This window comes from Haliotis rubra, unplaced genomic scaffold, assembly GCF_003918875.1.
Source record: "Haliotis rubra isolate DU_JTF1 unplaced genomic scaffold, ASM391887v1 Scf835, whole genome shotgun sequence".
NCBI classification, from domain to species: domain Eukaryota; kingdom Metazoa; phylum Mollusca; class Gastropoda; order Lepetellida; family Haliotidae; genus Haliotis; species Haliotis rubra.
Window position 1 is genome coordinate 45671 of NW_025767563.1, and position 16999 is coordinate 62669.

Below are 16999 nucleotides of genomic sequence, written 5' to 3' on the forward strand. Positions count from 1 at the left end.
CTGTCCTATTTTACCTTTTAATATCTCCAAAATAGCTAGTAGTAAACATTTTTACAAAACACTATGTCAATTTGTTTTAAACAAATGGCCAATTAAAATGGGAAGAAATATTGGATAGAGACTTACAACAGAAGGAATGGGAAAACATTAATTTGATGGCTAATCAAAGCGTGAATCTAAAATGATTTCTGTACAAGGTAACTCTGAATATTTTGACAACTAATAATCACTTGCATAAGATTGGTTACATTGATTCACAGTTTACAGATTTACAGTGATTGTACCCATTCAAGCAAAATGTGGAAAGAGTTAGCTTAGGGATGTTGGCTGAAGGATACATTGATTTAACTCCAGAAAATATTATTTTGGTTTCAAGGGGAGAAATAATAATCCACGTAATGCCATTTGTCTAATGGTGACAGAAAATATCTACAATATGAGCAGAAAAGGCGGAAAACCCAATGTTAGAATCATCCAAAAAGAAATATTATGTTACTATCAGTCATGCAAATTTATTGGATTTACAAACAATAATCAGTGCAATTTTTTCCTATTTTGGTCCTCTTTCCACACACTTTTTAAGACTTGTGAGTTCAATATTTAATTGTAAACTCCAAAGAGTATACGTTAACGTAAAATGACTTATGCCTTGCAGGTTATAAGATACAGTCAAACCTAAACTAGCCGTTTTTCATATACAACATGAACAATACTATGCATTCCTATAATTTAAACATCTGCTGGAAATAATGGGTTATGTAAAAATGACTTATACCTTGCAGGTTATTGGTACTGTAACCAAGGTTCAACTTGAAATTCTGCAGATATCAGTCTTTTTGATAAATTATTTTTACATTTTACGTTAGGTGTTGCACTCTTTGCGTTAAAGACCTGTTTTTACATTTTGTCTTAATTTTTCCGTTTTGCGTTAAGTTTTTACATATTGGGTGACTTTTTACATATCGTCTTGGGGTTGTAAGGGCCTCATGCTTTGCTTGGAGCTTTCAAAACAATTCATGCATCATTTTCACAGTTGCTGTGTTGAGACGGACTAGTCATACTGCCGGAATGTATCCTTACTCAACATCACATAACCATATTCTGGAACGTCTAATGACATTGTATTCTTCCTCACTTCGACTTTATATGTAGAAATCATCTCTTATTCCACAGTTTCGAGTACACCCATAATCAGATCTTATAGCGAAACACATCCACCCTCTTTAACGCCCAAGCAGGAACTTCTGGAATGAGCTCTTATTCTTTCATCAGGATCTTTACATCTTGTATATCACGATGGATTCCCAACATTATAGCAGACACTCCTACAAATATAAGGGAACTGCGATCCTATTATTACAACAGAATGATTACAACTGTTAGAATAATGGATTCTACACATTATAACATAAGCTCTTACTAGTATAGCAGGTGCCCCCACTGATGACAGGGCTCGCACTAGTATAACAGGTGCCCCCACTGATGGCAGGAGCTCGTACTAGTGTAGAAGTGGCCCCACAGATAACAGGAGCTCCTACAAGTATAGCAGATCCCCCCACCGATGACAGGAGCTCGTACTAGTATAACAGGTGCCCCCACTGATGACAGGAGCTCGTACTAGTATAACAGGTGCCCCCACTGATGGCAGGAGCTCATACTAGTGTAGAAGTGGCCCCACAGATAACAGGAGCTCCTACAAGTATAGCAGATCCCCCCACCGATGACAGGGACTCCTACTAGTATAGCAGGTGCCCCCACTGATGACAGGAGTTCATACTAGTATAGAAGTGACCCCACTGATGACATGGGCCCTTACAAGTATAGCAGATACCCCAACTGATGACAGGGCTCCTACTAGTATAGCAAGTGCCCCTACTGATCACATGAGCTCCTACTAGTATAGAAGAGGCCCCACTGATGGCAGGAGCTCCTACTAGTATAGCAGATACCCCCACTGATGTCAGGAGCTCCTACTAGTTTAATAGTAACCCCATTGATGACAAGGGCCCCTACTACTATAGCACGTGCCCCCACTGTTGACAGGAGCTCCTACTAGTATAGCAGGTGCCCCTACTGATGACATTAGCTGCTACAAGTATAGCAGGTGCCCCCACTTTTGACAGGAGCTCCTACAAGTATAGCAGGTATCATTACTGATAACATTAGCTGCTACAAGTAAAGCAGGTGCCCCCACTTGTGACAGGAGCTCCTACAAGTATAGCAGGTATCATTACTGATGACAGGAGCTCCTGCTAGTATAGCAGGTGCCCTTACTGATGACAGGAGCTCCTACAAGTACATGGCAGGTGCCACCACTGGTGGCAGGAGCTCCTACTAGTATAACCGGTGCCCCCACCGATGACAGGAGCTCCTACAAGTATAACAGGTACCCCTACTGATGACGGGAGTTCCTTCTAGTATAGCACGTGCCCCCACTGATGACAGGAGCTCCCTGTAGTATAGCACATGCCCCCACTGATGACAGGAGCTCCTACTAGTATAGCAGGTGCCCCCGCTGACGACAGGAGCTCCTTCTAGTACAGAAACGTGCCCCCACTGATCACAGGAGCTCCTACTAGCATAGCAGGTGCCCCCACTGATGATAGGAGCTCCTACTAGTACAGCAGGTGCCCCTACTGATCACAGGAGCTCCTACTAGTTTTATAGTAACCCCATTGGGGACAAGGGCCCCTACTACTATAGCACGTGCCCCCGCTGTTGACAGGAGCTCCTACTAGTATAGCAGGTGCCCCTACTGATGACATTAGCTGCTACAAGTATAGCAGGTGCCCCCACTTTTGACAGGAGCTCCTACAAGTATAGCAGGTATCATTACTGATAACATAAGCTGCTACAAGTATAGTAGGTGCCCCCACTTTTGACAGGAGCTCCTACAAGTATAGCAGGTACCAATACTGATGACAGGAGCTCCTACAAGTACGTGGTAGGTGCCACCACTGGTGACAGGAGCTCCTACTAGTATAGCCGGTGCCCCCACCGATGACAGGAACTCATACAAGTATAACAAGTACCCCCACTGATGATAGGAGCTCCTACTAGTACAGCAGGTGCCCCTACTGATCACAGGAGCTCCTACTAGTTTTATAGTAACCCCATTGGGGACAAGGGCCCCTACTACTATAGCACGTGCCCCCGCTGTTGACAGGAGCTCCTACTAGTATAGCAGGTGCCCCTACTGATGACATTAGCTGCTACAAGTATAGCAGGTGCCCCCACTTTTGACAGGAGCTCCTACAAGTATAGCAGGTATCAGTACTGATAACATAAGCTGCTACAAGTATAGTAGGTGCCCCCACTTTTGACAGGAGCTCCTACAAGTATAGCAGGTACCAATACTGATGACAGGAGCTCCTACAAGTACGTGGTAGGTGCCACCACTGGTGACAGGAGCTCCTACTAGTATAGCCGGTGCCCCCACCGATGACAGGAACTCATACAAGTATAACAGGTACCCCTACTGATGACGGGAGTTCCTTCTAGTATAGCAGGTGCCCCCACTGATGACAGGAGCTCTTTGTAGTATAGCACGTGCCCCCACTAATGACAGGAGCTCCTACAAGTATAGCAGATACCCCACCGATGACAGGGTCTCCTACTAGTATAGCAGGTGCCCCTACTGATGACGGGAGTTCCTTCTAGTATAGCAGGTGCCCCCACTGATGACAGGAGCTCTTTGTAGTATAGCACGTTCCCCCACTGATGACAGGAGCTCCTACAAGTATAGAAGTGACCCCACTGATGACATGGGCCCTTACAAGTATAGCAGATACCCCAACTGATGACAGGGCTCCTACTAGTATAGCAGGTGCCCCTACTGATCACAGGAAGTCCTACTAGTATAGAAGAGGCCCCACTGATGGCAGGAGCTCCTACTAGTATAGCAGATACCCCCACTGATGTCAGGAAATCCTAATAGTATACCAGGTGCCCCTACTGATGAGATGGGCGCCTACAAGTATAGCAGGTGCCCCCACTGATGTCAGGAACTCATACTAGTTTAGTAGTGACCCCACTGATGACAGGGGCTCCTACAAGTATAGCAGGTGCCCCCACTGATGACAGGAGCTCCTACTAGTAAAGCAGGTGCCCCTACTGATCACAGGAGCTCCTACTAGTATAGAAGAGGCCCCACTGATGGCAGGAGCTCCTACTAGTATAGCAGATACCCCCACTGATGTCAGGAAATCCTAATAGTATACCAGGTGCCCCTACTGATGAGATGGGCGCCTACAAGTATAGCAGGTGCCCCCACTGATGTCAGGAACTCATAATAGTTTAGTAGTGACCCCACTGATGACAGGGGCTCCTACAAGTATAGCAGGTGCCCCCACTGATGACAGGAGCTCCTACTAGTAAAGCAGGTGCCCCTACTGATGACAGGAGCTCCTACTAGTATATCAGGTGCCCCCATCGATGACAGGGGCTCCTACAAGTATAGCAGGTGCGCCTACTGATGACAGGAGGTCTTACTACTTTAGTAGGGACTCCGCTGATGAGATGGGCTCCTACAAGTATAGCAGGTGCCCCCATTGATGACAGGTGCTCCTACTAGTTTAGTAGTGACCCCACTGGTGACAGGAGCTCCTACTAGTATAGCAGGTGCCCCCACTGATGACAGGAGCTCCTTCTAGTAGAGCACGTGCCCCCACTGTTGACAGGAGCTCCTACTAGTATAGCAGGTGCCCCGACTGATGACAGGAGCTCCTATTAGCATAGCAGGCACCCCTACCCCTATAAAGCAGGAGCTCCTACTAATATAGCAACTATAATGGTATGGTACTTCACTTTTTCAACAATGATCACACACCGATACAGTACATATCACACACCTTTGTCACATGGCTTGACCATTCGAACAGTATAGAGCTTGATGGAAGGCATTGAATCACTGAAGCCTCGGGTAATTTGAGGACACACAGAAAGTACTCTTAGATAAAACATACAACAGCTAACAGCTGAAGGGATGGTGTAAATCCAGCTAGGGTCCACTCAGGTTGCAAAGGCACTGTAAATTCCCATGGTCCTTAGTATGGTGATCTACCTTCAGTTGTTGGCGATCCGTAGCCCATTTTTTGAACTGTATTGTCCTAATTTGAAATAGAATTTTAGAGAAAGATGCTAATTTAATTCTTGATACTGTGACATATTATTTGGTTTTACTGTCCTTCGTCGACAGGTTTTTTATAATTCAGTATCAGCAATGACATAATGGAGCTCGTCACAACGAGGCTGGTTGTGGCTGTAGGTTAGCGAAGATGTCGAAAGCCTGACGGAGTTTTACATGTACACAATCGTATTGTTGAGGTTCTTAGAGGCATATAGAAGTTGGTACTCAAATGTAAGACAACATATTGTGGATGACATCTTATTCTTTGTTGCCTACACAACGTTTCTGGGCATTTACCGGACGAAAGGGCAAGGAAAAAGCCCAGAAATGTTATGTATACAATAAAGAAGAAGTTGCTATCCATAATATGTTGTCTTATAATCGTATTTTTGCGTTGTAAGGTATGACAATCATTAATTTCTATGATTTCCCCTGTGTAAATGCTTACCTAAGACTTATAAAGGGCCAATATTCGCACACTTCTGCTTAAGGCGCTAAAACATTAAACCAAAGATGTCACGCAAAATTATAACTCATTCACAATCCTGGTTTTATCTTCCCCACTCTCCTGGTTTTATCTTCCCTACACTTCTGGTTTTATCTTCCTCACGCTCCTGGTTTTATCTTCCTCACGCTCCTGGTTTTATCTTCCTCACACTTCTGGTTCATCTTCCTCACACTCCTGGTTTTATCATCCTCACACTTCTGGTTTTATCTTCCTCACATTTCTGGTTTTATCTTCCTCACACTTCTGGTTTTATCTTCCCGACACTTATGGTTTTATTTTCCTCACTATCCTGGTTTGTACTTCCTCACACTTCTGGTTTTATCTTCCCCACGCTTCTGGTTTTATTTTCCTCACACTGGTTTTATTTTTATCTTCCCTAACACTCCTGGTTTTATTTTCTTCATCACACTTCTGGTTTTCACATCTTATCTTCCTCACACTTCTGGTTTTATCTTCCCCCACACTTCTGGTTTTATCTTCCTTACACTCCTGGTTTTATCTTCCTTACACTCCCGGTTTTACCTTCCTAACACTCCTGGTTTTATCTTCCCGACACTTCTGGTTTTATCTTCCCCAAACTTCTGGTTTCATCTTCCCCACACTTCTGGTTTTATCTTCCTTACGCTCCTGGTTTTATCGTCCTTACACTCCTGGTTTTATCTTCCTAACATTCCTGGTTTCATCTTCCCCACACTTCTGGTTTTATCTTCCTCACACTTCCGGTTTTATCTTCCCTACACTTCTGGTTTTATCTTCCTCACGCTCCATGTTTTATCTTCCTAACACTCCTGGTTTTATCTTCATTACACTCCTGGTTTTATCTTCCCCACACTTCGGGTTTTATCTTCCTCACGCTTCTGGTCTTATCTTCCTCACACTCCGGTTTTTTCTTCCTCACACTTCTGGTTTTATCGTCCTCACACTTCTGGTTTTATCTTCCTCACACTCCTGGTTTTATCTTCCTCACACTCATAGTTTTATCATTATCACACTTCTGGTTTATCATCCTCACACTCCTGGTTTTATTTTCCTCACACTTCTGTTTTTATCTTCTTCACACTCCTGGTTTTATCTTCCTCACATTTCTGGTTTTATCTTCCTCACACTTCTGGTTTTATCTTCCTTACACTCCTGGTTTTATCTTCCTCACTCCTGGTTTTATCTTCTTCACACTCCTGGTTTTATCTTCCTCACATTTCTGGTTTTATCTTCCTCACACTTCTGGTTTATCTTCCCCACACTTCTGGTTTCATCTTCCTCACACTTCTGGTTTTATCTTCCTTACACTCCTGGTTTTATCTTCCTCACTCCTGGTTTTATCTTCCTCACACTTCTGTTTTTTTCTTCCTCACACTTCTGGTTTTATCATCTTCACACTTCTGGTTTTATCTTCCTCAAACTCCTGGTTTTATCTTCCTCACCCTCATGGTTTTATCTTCCTCGCACTCCTGGTTTTATCTTCCTCACACTCATAGTTTTATCATCCTCACACTTCTGGTTTTTTTATCATCTGGTTTTATCATCCTCACACTCCTGGTTTTATTTTCCTCACACTTCTGTTTTTATCTTCTTCACACTCCTGGTTTTATCTTCCTCACATTTCCGGTTTTATCTTCCTCACACTCCTGGTTTTATCTTCCTCACATTTCTGGTTTTATCTTCCTCACTCCTGGTTTTATCTTCCTCACACTTCTGTTTTTTTCTTCCTCACACTTCTGGTTTTATCATCCTCACACTTCTGGTTTTATCTTCCTCAAACTCCTGGTTTTATCTTCCTCACCCTCATGGTTTTTTCTTCCTCACACTCCTGGTTTTATCCTCCTCACACTCATAGTTTTATCATCCTCACACTTCTGGTTTATCATCCTCACACTCCTGGTTTTATTTTCCTCACACTTCTGTTTTTATCTTCTTCACACTCCTGGTTTTATCTTCCTCACACTTCTGTTTTATCTTCCCCACACTTCTGGTTTTATCTTCCTCACACTTCTGGTTTTATCTTCCTTACACTCCTGGTTTTATCTTCCTCACTCCTGGTTTTATCTTCCTCACACTTCTGTTTTTTTCTTCCTCACACTTCTGGTTTTATCATCCTCACACTTCTGGGTTTATCTTCCTCAAACTCCTGGTTTTATCTTCCTCACCCTCATGGTTTTATCATCCTCACATTTCTGGTTTATCATCCTCACTCTCCTGGTTTTATCTTCCTCACACTTCTGTTTTTATCTTCCTCACACTCCTGGTTTTATCTTCCTCACATTTCTGGTTTTATCTTCCCCACACTCCTGGTTTTATCTTCCTCACACTTCTGTTTTATCTTCCTCACACTCCTGGTTTTATCTTCCTCACATTTCTGGTTTTATCTTCCCCACTCTCCTGGTTTTATCTTCCTCACACTCCTGGTTTTATCTTCCTCACACTCCTGGTTTTATCTCAATGCTTCCGCGGTGTCTTTTGTGTTTGTTCTAGAGTGAAATACCAACTGCCGGATCTGTTGGGTTTTACTCGACATGAATGAAAAGTTGACTGTTTTATGCATCAACCCACGCCATCAGGAGGTGACGACTTGTAAATCATCTAAGCCAGCAGACCTGACCACCCGATCAGCTGATTCGTGTCTTTTTACAAGAAAATGTTTATTATTCAAACTCTGCACGCAGAACCAGTGCTAGTTAAAACTTGTTTGTGAGAAGACAAAACATTGTTCGAAGGCTGCATGAACGAACTTAAGAGTTAATCAAATTCTGGGTGACAAAGAGAAAACATTGTTCTCGATTATCTATTGACATCCTAGTTATTTGCCAGAAATAACAGTAATCATTCTAACGTTTTAGTTTGAGTAAGTACGTTATGTATTCATGTTCATAAATACAATATAAATCCATTCAACATGTGAGACAAAAGTCAGAAACTATAAATAGTATGTTCACTACTTACAGAAAATTGAAAACTGAAACAGATCCCAGATGCAGTTTTTATTCAGAAATCTGAGCAGGTGATTACACAGGACCAAAAACCGTATAGTAAACCATTGAAATAAACGTAAATACAGTAGGAAATACATGCCATGACCGGATTTACGTATGTTTTCAGATATTTCCTAACTTCGGGCATATATTTCATATGAATCTATACCTTTGAAACATATGCTCATCGTACATTTTCGTATGCACAAGAACCTCGTTCATGTATGCCATGACCGGATTGTCAGGCATTTCCAAACATGAATTGCAAAACAGATACCCCAGATCTTACAGTATTTCTGATGCATTCCTTTGAATTTCAATGGGTGCTGAAATTTACGATTTCGTTCTAAGTTTACCCAGGTTGGAAACATGTAAATTTACTTAGGTGGGGAAACACTTGTAAATTTTCACATGTGCAAATGTTTACACACCTTAGATATTTATGTATCATACCGGATTTCAGGGGTATGTATGTGAACGGTTCATACACCTTCATGTTACCTGTGCTCAAGCAAGATGATCATTTGTTTCCATCATGTGAATTACTTGGTTCATGTAATTTCATTTTCACACATTTTAGTACGTTTGAAATCAACGTTCACGTGACCTCATTATTCTTATCATCAAAAGAGCCTGACTAAGAAAGTGGTATTACGCAAGCTAACATGGCTTATTAAGCTGCGCTCGCACTTGTTGCCAGTATCAGTTACGCTTTGTCTGCGGTGTTGGCAAATTTTGTGAGTGGTGAACAAAGGGCGATGAGCTGCCCCTTCGTCCTTGCAAGTGTCCCTAGCTGTCCCAACAGAATAGCACTTTATCTCTCTTGTAGTCTGTCTCACAGTCCCTGAACCACATTATTTTCCCTGCTGCCAAGCCCTCTCTGCAGTGCTAAAGCCCTAAATAAAGCAAGTCTAGATTTCCACAGGTTCTGAATCTCTAGTCTCCCTGGGGCACCTTTCCATTTAAATGGGCTTGTTTGTTACTATCAAAATTATATATATTCAGAGACTAAGCATTAGTCTATCTCTCTTTCAGCACGGCCAAATACGCTACACGAACCAACTCGTAATTTCTTAAGTCTCTTCAGTTCGCGCATCAGTACTGTAAAATAAGTTTTGGCAGTACATAATTGGAATATTATTGCACTGCATGTGACCTTTCTTAATAGTCTCACAGTGCCTGAACCATGTTATTTCTCCTTCCGCTCAGCCTTTGCTGTAATAACGCCACACAAAAAATAGTTTTTATCGTGTAGCGATTATGTCCGGATGGCACAGGCGGGTGCGTTCTCTGAGTATACCATTGGCATGTTGGGCCTCTGTGCCTTTTGTAAAATTTGTCTTGATTGTCCTGTTTAAATTGACGATCCATAAACCCAGAGTCCGAAAGCAAATGTCACACAAGTAAATGTGATGTTGCATTGCTGCAATTTTCCATGTCGGAGAAGTCCTTCTAACAAGATATATATTCCGTTGTTTGGAGCAGGCCTATGACTATTACGCCCCAGTTTTGCTTAACATCTTGCAGACCTTTAACCTGACATAGACGCAGACCTCGCAAGTCCAGATCTGACAGGTGCCGAAAATATTGATTCCGGCAAGAATGCAATATCTCAGTGGGTTATTGTTTTCCTAAGTACGTGGAGATAACATTGGAGATAATATCGTTGTCTTCCTGATATTCCCCCGAACGGAAGCTCTACCCATTTATGGTACAATGTGTAAGTTACAGATTTGTAGGGAATAGTCTTAAGGCTTTTCTACTTTGACCAGGATTCTTCGAACTTGCAACAGTCGTTTGAGAAGATCAAGAGAGAAAGGGGTAGTGTGCAATGTATCTGGCGGACGTATATGGGAAAAGTTCGAAGAATGTTTCTGTATAAATACAATAATAGGAATACCGGTTATGTTTGAAACGTACCCTCAATCTGATAGCCAGTGAGATTATTGTGAAAGATCGCAATATGTATCATCATAAACGGGCCCAGATAAACGTACATGTCATTCATTCCCACATTATATCCCCTTTATAGACTCGGGACATGGTTGTTACAGGTAGGGCAAACACTTTCTTCTATAGGTATCTGCCTGTTTCACGCTACATACATGTATTCAGATTACTGAGAAAAGTAGCGACGCAGGTTCTCCTCCATCACACATATAATTGTATAGATATCCAGTGATTAGGGATAGCGCTGCAGCAACTTATTGAAATTTACGACATACACTATCATCTGCAGTAGTACTGCTATACCCAGCATCGTATTTATTTCTCTCTTACATAAGGTGAAATGTCACAGGGTTGTCATGGTAACGATAATTTGGCATACTATTCATTGTCTTATTCTTTTATCTGCGATTAGAATTTAAATCAGTTTTGGCGTGAGCATCTGTAGAGAAAAGAAGCTGTAAAACGAATATTAATGTGATCGAACCGATAGGCCTTTGTCAAAGCGCGTTTCAAACCACCTACATAAAAAACCTTCATGATAAATATCTGCTAATCCATGGCACGATTCCAACCATATCATGAGCATGTGTTTGTGAATCATAATCAAATAGTGATGTTACGGGGCGTCCATGCCGCGTCAAAAACACATGGAAACGCACGAGAATTGCAATACGGGCCCCTAAACCACTGATGCTCCGTAACCTGGAGACACAATTCATGTGATTGAGCGTATGTAGGCAAAAGACAAAATGGATACTCGTGCTGTTATGCTTTTGAATTATTAAGTATTCGTTCTTGTCACGGGATACAAGTATACTTTCCAGTTTCAACCAAATGTACATTCGAAGGATATCGAAATCTTGGTTAAGCTATTGGAATCATATTTACAATTAAAAGACTCAAACAATGGTCTGTTGTCTAAATATTTTGTTTTCCATATCTTGTCCCAATCTGTATCCAGAGACCATACAATAGTCTATTATATAGTCTCTGTTTTATCATAGTCAGAGAACGATATTATTTTCCCTTCCGCCCAGCCCTTACTGTAACGCTTACGCCCTAAATGAAGCATATCTAGATATTCCCAGGTTCAGCGTCTGTTAAAACTCACTCCAGGGTTCGGGTTACAGAGTAAACAATACCAAACACCGGCGGCTGGCGGGGACCAACAACTTCAGTAACATTTACATCTGCCAACGCCTAATTCGCAAGTGGTGAGGCAATAAGCTAATGAGGCTAAGGGTCCTGTACCATGCTTGTGAAATATCTATGATGCCTTATATGAAGTCTATAATCTAAGCAAGTCTAGCTATGTATGGCTTTAAGTCACTGCTTGAAGAAAAGCTCCTTTAGAATTTGATTTGGTAAATATTAGTATTTCACTGACTCAATCACATTCGAAAACGCATAGCAGCTTATAATTCATTGTGACTATGATTAAGCCATCACTGTAAACACAAGGGTTATTTCCTTTGAGTTAACTGACAGGCTTTCGGTATCAAATATTTAGAACTCCAGCCAAAGGTGGAAATATGGCGTTTTTGTAATGCTTTTGTTGCACTTAATGATAAGTGATTGTTAAATGTACATGTGATGTTTTTGATGGATAATCTCAGCTGACTCAGAGACTTTGCACGTGTTTTCCCCCACTCTTTCCACACCCATCCTTCAGTTTTTATGTCTGTGACATGATCTGCACACTGATAATTTAAAGCAGGTATATAAATAATAACTGCTTGCAATCTTTACCCAATGTAGTTTTCCATTTATTTAGCAATTTTCAGTTTCTATTAATTTCTGGAAATTTTGTACGGAGGTACATTTAATTAACAGTTTCACCCAATAACAGTAAAGCATACTTAAAAAACGTTTCGGTACTTTGATAGATTAATAAGTTCACATTATATTCCATTATATTGGGATGCCAAAATGATTAACATTATTATATAATGTATAACAAATCAGACAGCAAAAAGCAAAAATTAAAAACGCATAAGCAACATAAATGATGTCAGGTAGTAAGCTTTCAATAATTACAGAAACTGCTTAGTCATCTAACTTTATGAACTAATTGCAATCACTACAGTTTTCTATAATCTACCCAAGAGATGGATTCAAAATAGGTATACAGTATATTCCGTCGGGTAACTAAAATTTGAGAAAACGTCCGTATGGGACAACATCTGTATTCCGAATCAAAAGAGGCCATCTGACGTAGTGGTGTAACGATTCATTGATAGTATCGATGTTTGCATAGTGAACTATGCGATACGAATGCATCAATACAAAACACATTTAGGCAATACATCAAGATATTAATATCGCAAGGGCTGTGATACATTGATGTATCGCCACAAGAGAAGATATATCCCGATATTACTTAAGTACTACTGAAAGTTGTAAGGAGTATTGCATTAGGAAAAGGAAGGGAGTCTCTTTGAAATTCTTCTGAAGTGAACCTTGTACTGTGAGACGAACTTAAGTGAGTGAGTGAGTTAAAATTTAACGTCACATCGGCAATATTTCAGGACGAACTAAAGAATAATGCCGACCTGTCATTTGAACCCGTGCATCTGAATAGCGGTGCAGTCCATTTTACCATTAAGGTGCCGAGGGTATGTAAAGCGATAAACTGTCAGTGTTGGCATTGTCTTGGTTACTGTGTAACAGTGTTGAATGTACTGGCGAATTGCGCATTTATCAAAATCATCAAATTCAATTTTCCCTTCGGTACGAGTACGCACTTTCCCTGGGCTTGTGAACTTACTGCTACCCATCGCGGGAACGCATTTACCAGGCGCGTAGCAAGCCAATTTTTGTCGTGTAAGCCCGATAGGCTGCAAAGCTATATATTTAGTTAGTGTTGAGGCCTTGCCCAACTTTCATTTTCAAAATCATGTCTAAGCCCGGGGCTTTTTTCATGGTGATAATTTCAAAAACCCAAATCACTTTATTAGGCATTGGGTTAAAAATGGAATTTTAACAATTAAGGACCTTTATAACGAAGATATTTTAAGTCTTTTGAAGATCTGAAACTCAAATTTGATATTGGAGGAACATATATGTTTTTTGTAATGTTGATAGTGAAACTTTGTGTCATGTACAGTGAGACCTCGGAAACCCGGAACCCAGATATCCGGAAACCTCACCTTCCGGTCAATTTTTAGAAAAAAACAATCTCTTACGTTATAAAAGTGACTGTCTATAACGGATATTCGGTTTCCGTTTCCGGACGGTACAATTTACAAACAAACCGGCTAAATCAACACAAAATTGACTCACCTATCCGCACGAAGCTTTGATCCACCGCTAACCGTGTGAAGGGAAGCGCGAGAGTCCCACGTGTTTTGACACGACACATGGTCTGCTAATCCGGATCAAGGTATTGGTGGTGATTAGAAGGCCTAGCTGACACTGAGTTAACCATTGAGTTCTAACTGTTAAGTTGTTTATTCAGTCAAAGTGAAAAAAGTGCAGTGTGTCGATATTCAAGTCAGTTGGTCTTTCAATTGATCACCAACTGGCTAGTCAACCTACTAAACGCAAGCGCTACGCAGTGACAGCCAAGGAAAAGAAAGAGATATGTCTTTACAAAGAACAAAATCCCAAAGTAAGCTTTGATAACATCAGCAAATATTTCGAAGGCCTACTCGGCTACTATGAGAAAAAAGGCGACCGTGAAAACCTGGACAAAATGTTGTCCGTCGTGTTGCAAAGGAGCGGCACCCAGTGTAAGCAGTCCTCAATGAAAGACGTTTTCAAAACTGAATAATTGTAAAGGTATGATTGTCATGTATATTGGGAATGTGTTGTAACCCAAACCTTCTGGAAAGAACTTGAAAACTGGATAATCCAAAACAAACAGAAATTTGAAATAAGAAAGACTTTGGTTTGGTTTGGTTCTTGGTAATAAGCCATTGCTAAATCATATAATCTTTTATGCTAAAAGTCATATATATATACTTGCACTTTAAAGAATAGAATTCCAAAGTTAATAATGTCTTAAAAATTTTAAAGACACTTACACGGTTGAAAAATTCATATCCAGAAGGAACAGTAATTTTGATAATTTTCAGAGAAATGGTTTCCTTTATCCTCAGTTTTCAATCTCTGACTTAATTTGTAATCAAACTTGAATAACTTTATTGCATTATAATTTCTTCATGCCACCAGTTGATGAACTTTGATCATGCATATGTACACTTTTTTGCTTTACTTTATATGCTTGTATTCAATTATGGGAACAAATGAAAAAAATCCCAAAGAGTTTAAGGTAGCTGGTCACGTGATCATTATCGTATTATAGTTTCAGACCATCACACCGATTACAAATGAGATATTCTTCAAGATCATTAAGGTTAACAACTGTGTTTGTTCAAACATGCCATAGAAAGTCAAGTGAGTGTATGAGTGTTTTATTTCCAACACGTGGGCGGACATACATACATACCATTGCAACCGCTTCACAATATATTATATGCACAAATATTCTACATACACAATGAATTTTAGTAGAGTGGGTCGTTTATGTTTCCGTAGTTCCACCAGAAGACATTTTGGATGATAAATATCACACTTTTGATATAATCATACACAATTAAGTGTTTCGCCATAAATTCTTACAAACTTAGCTGCAAATACTTGCAATACTGCTGACTCAACTTTAAGCAATATTTACGTATTCACTCACTAAGTCTTTTATCACTCCAGGTGTTTTGTATGCATGCGTTGGTTATGTACAGCAAGGTATACCATGTATACAGCTTAGTATTTCTAAGTAACCCACCTTCGTCACACTTTGGTGTGAAAGGTGTCAGTTGAGTTTACACAGGACCCTTTGTGTGCCCTGTTGATACTATTTACACTCATATGGTCCTGCTTGCAGGTGCAATATAGCCATTATGTCACTGCATTCACCATACATTACGGATTTCCATATTGCATAAATACCTACACTGAGCACATATCATCTTAACTTGACAACGACTGGTAAACACCTTTTGTCTTCAATGAATAACCTGTCAACACCATTCGACAGCTTAACTACTGCACCTGTGACAAACAAATGTACTATGTGAACACCGAGAGGAGAGAGCAAGATTCTCATTCGTCATGTGGAGGCACCTTTAGGACAATTGTGCATGTAGCTATGAGAAGTACCGCAACCTTGAATATGACTTAGCTCTTTGTCCAGAAAATGTATACCAGTTCAGGTATAAAAAGAGGGGTTTCTTTTAAACCCGGCAAATCCATAACATACCATTACACTGATTAACAGTTCACAGAGGTGTCATAGCTCAGCACAGTTATCATTGAGGTACACAGACCAAAATAATGTTCAACACGACCCCTACGAAACTACGTCAGTGTTAAGTATCATGTGCACACATCGCTCGTTGACAATGTTTTTCTCAAACTAATACATTGAAGTGTTCAAACTAATACATCGAAGTGTTCAAACTAATAAATCGAAGTGTTCAAACTAATACATCGAAGTGTAAAGAAAGGAAAAAAAATAAATAAAGAAAGAATTTTAATTTTTTTTTTCGTGTAAGCCCGGTAGGTTGCAAAGCTTTATATTTAGTTAGTGTTGAGAGCTTGCCCAACTTTTCAAAATCATGTGTTAGCCCGGGCTTTTTTTCATAATGGTAGCTACGCCCCTGTTTACCTTCGTCCTTTATTTTGCGCAAGGTACTGACAGATATACCAGTAGCATCGCTGGCTTTTTTGAGTGCACTGTGTGTGCTGTCGGAAATAGTACACATGTACTGAATGACATTGTAGGCAACCTCACGTGTTTGTGAAGGAATGACTTGACCCCGTTTACCCAATTTAGAGTGCGACATGATAAGTTTCAAATACCTGCAGAGTTTGATACTCTTTTAACAGTCCACTTTACAACATACTAGTATACACATGCTCGAGCAGAAACACGACATTTCCGAATCATTGCGCAGAGAGTGATTACTGCAAGGATAACAAAAATCACGTGCCCGAAGTTTTCACACCTGTTCCCCCTTCGAGTAGGTAGTGGATCAGTTCACGACACGCCCCCAGCTCTCCTTTAACAAACGCGTCTTTCGCGCACCTCATTCTAATGCTGGTTGGACAGTAGGAATATTTGTTTGTATCTGTTACATGAACAAAGTAGTTGGTGTAGAAGTGATAGAGTGTGAACATTTCAAACTCTGTGAACTGTACAATACTTGTCTTCAAGCAATTGAAATATGTTTAAGTTGTTTGACAAATAACACCATTTATTCACAACTATGAATGATGTCTTAGCTTTGTTAAGAAAGAGAACAAAGATAAGATGCACTTTAGACAGCAGACTTAAGAGTTTTTTCAGTGATTCTGAATTCTGATATAAATTACATTGAATTGTTTGTGAAAGAATTGGTGTAGAAACACAACTTCCCAAAGGAAACTTCAGTTTCAAATTATTTT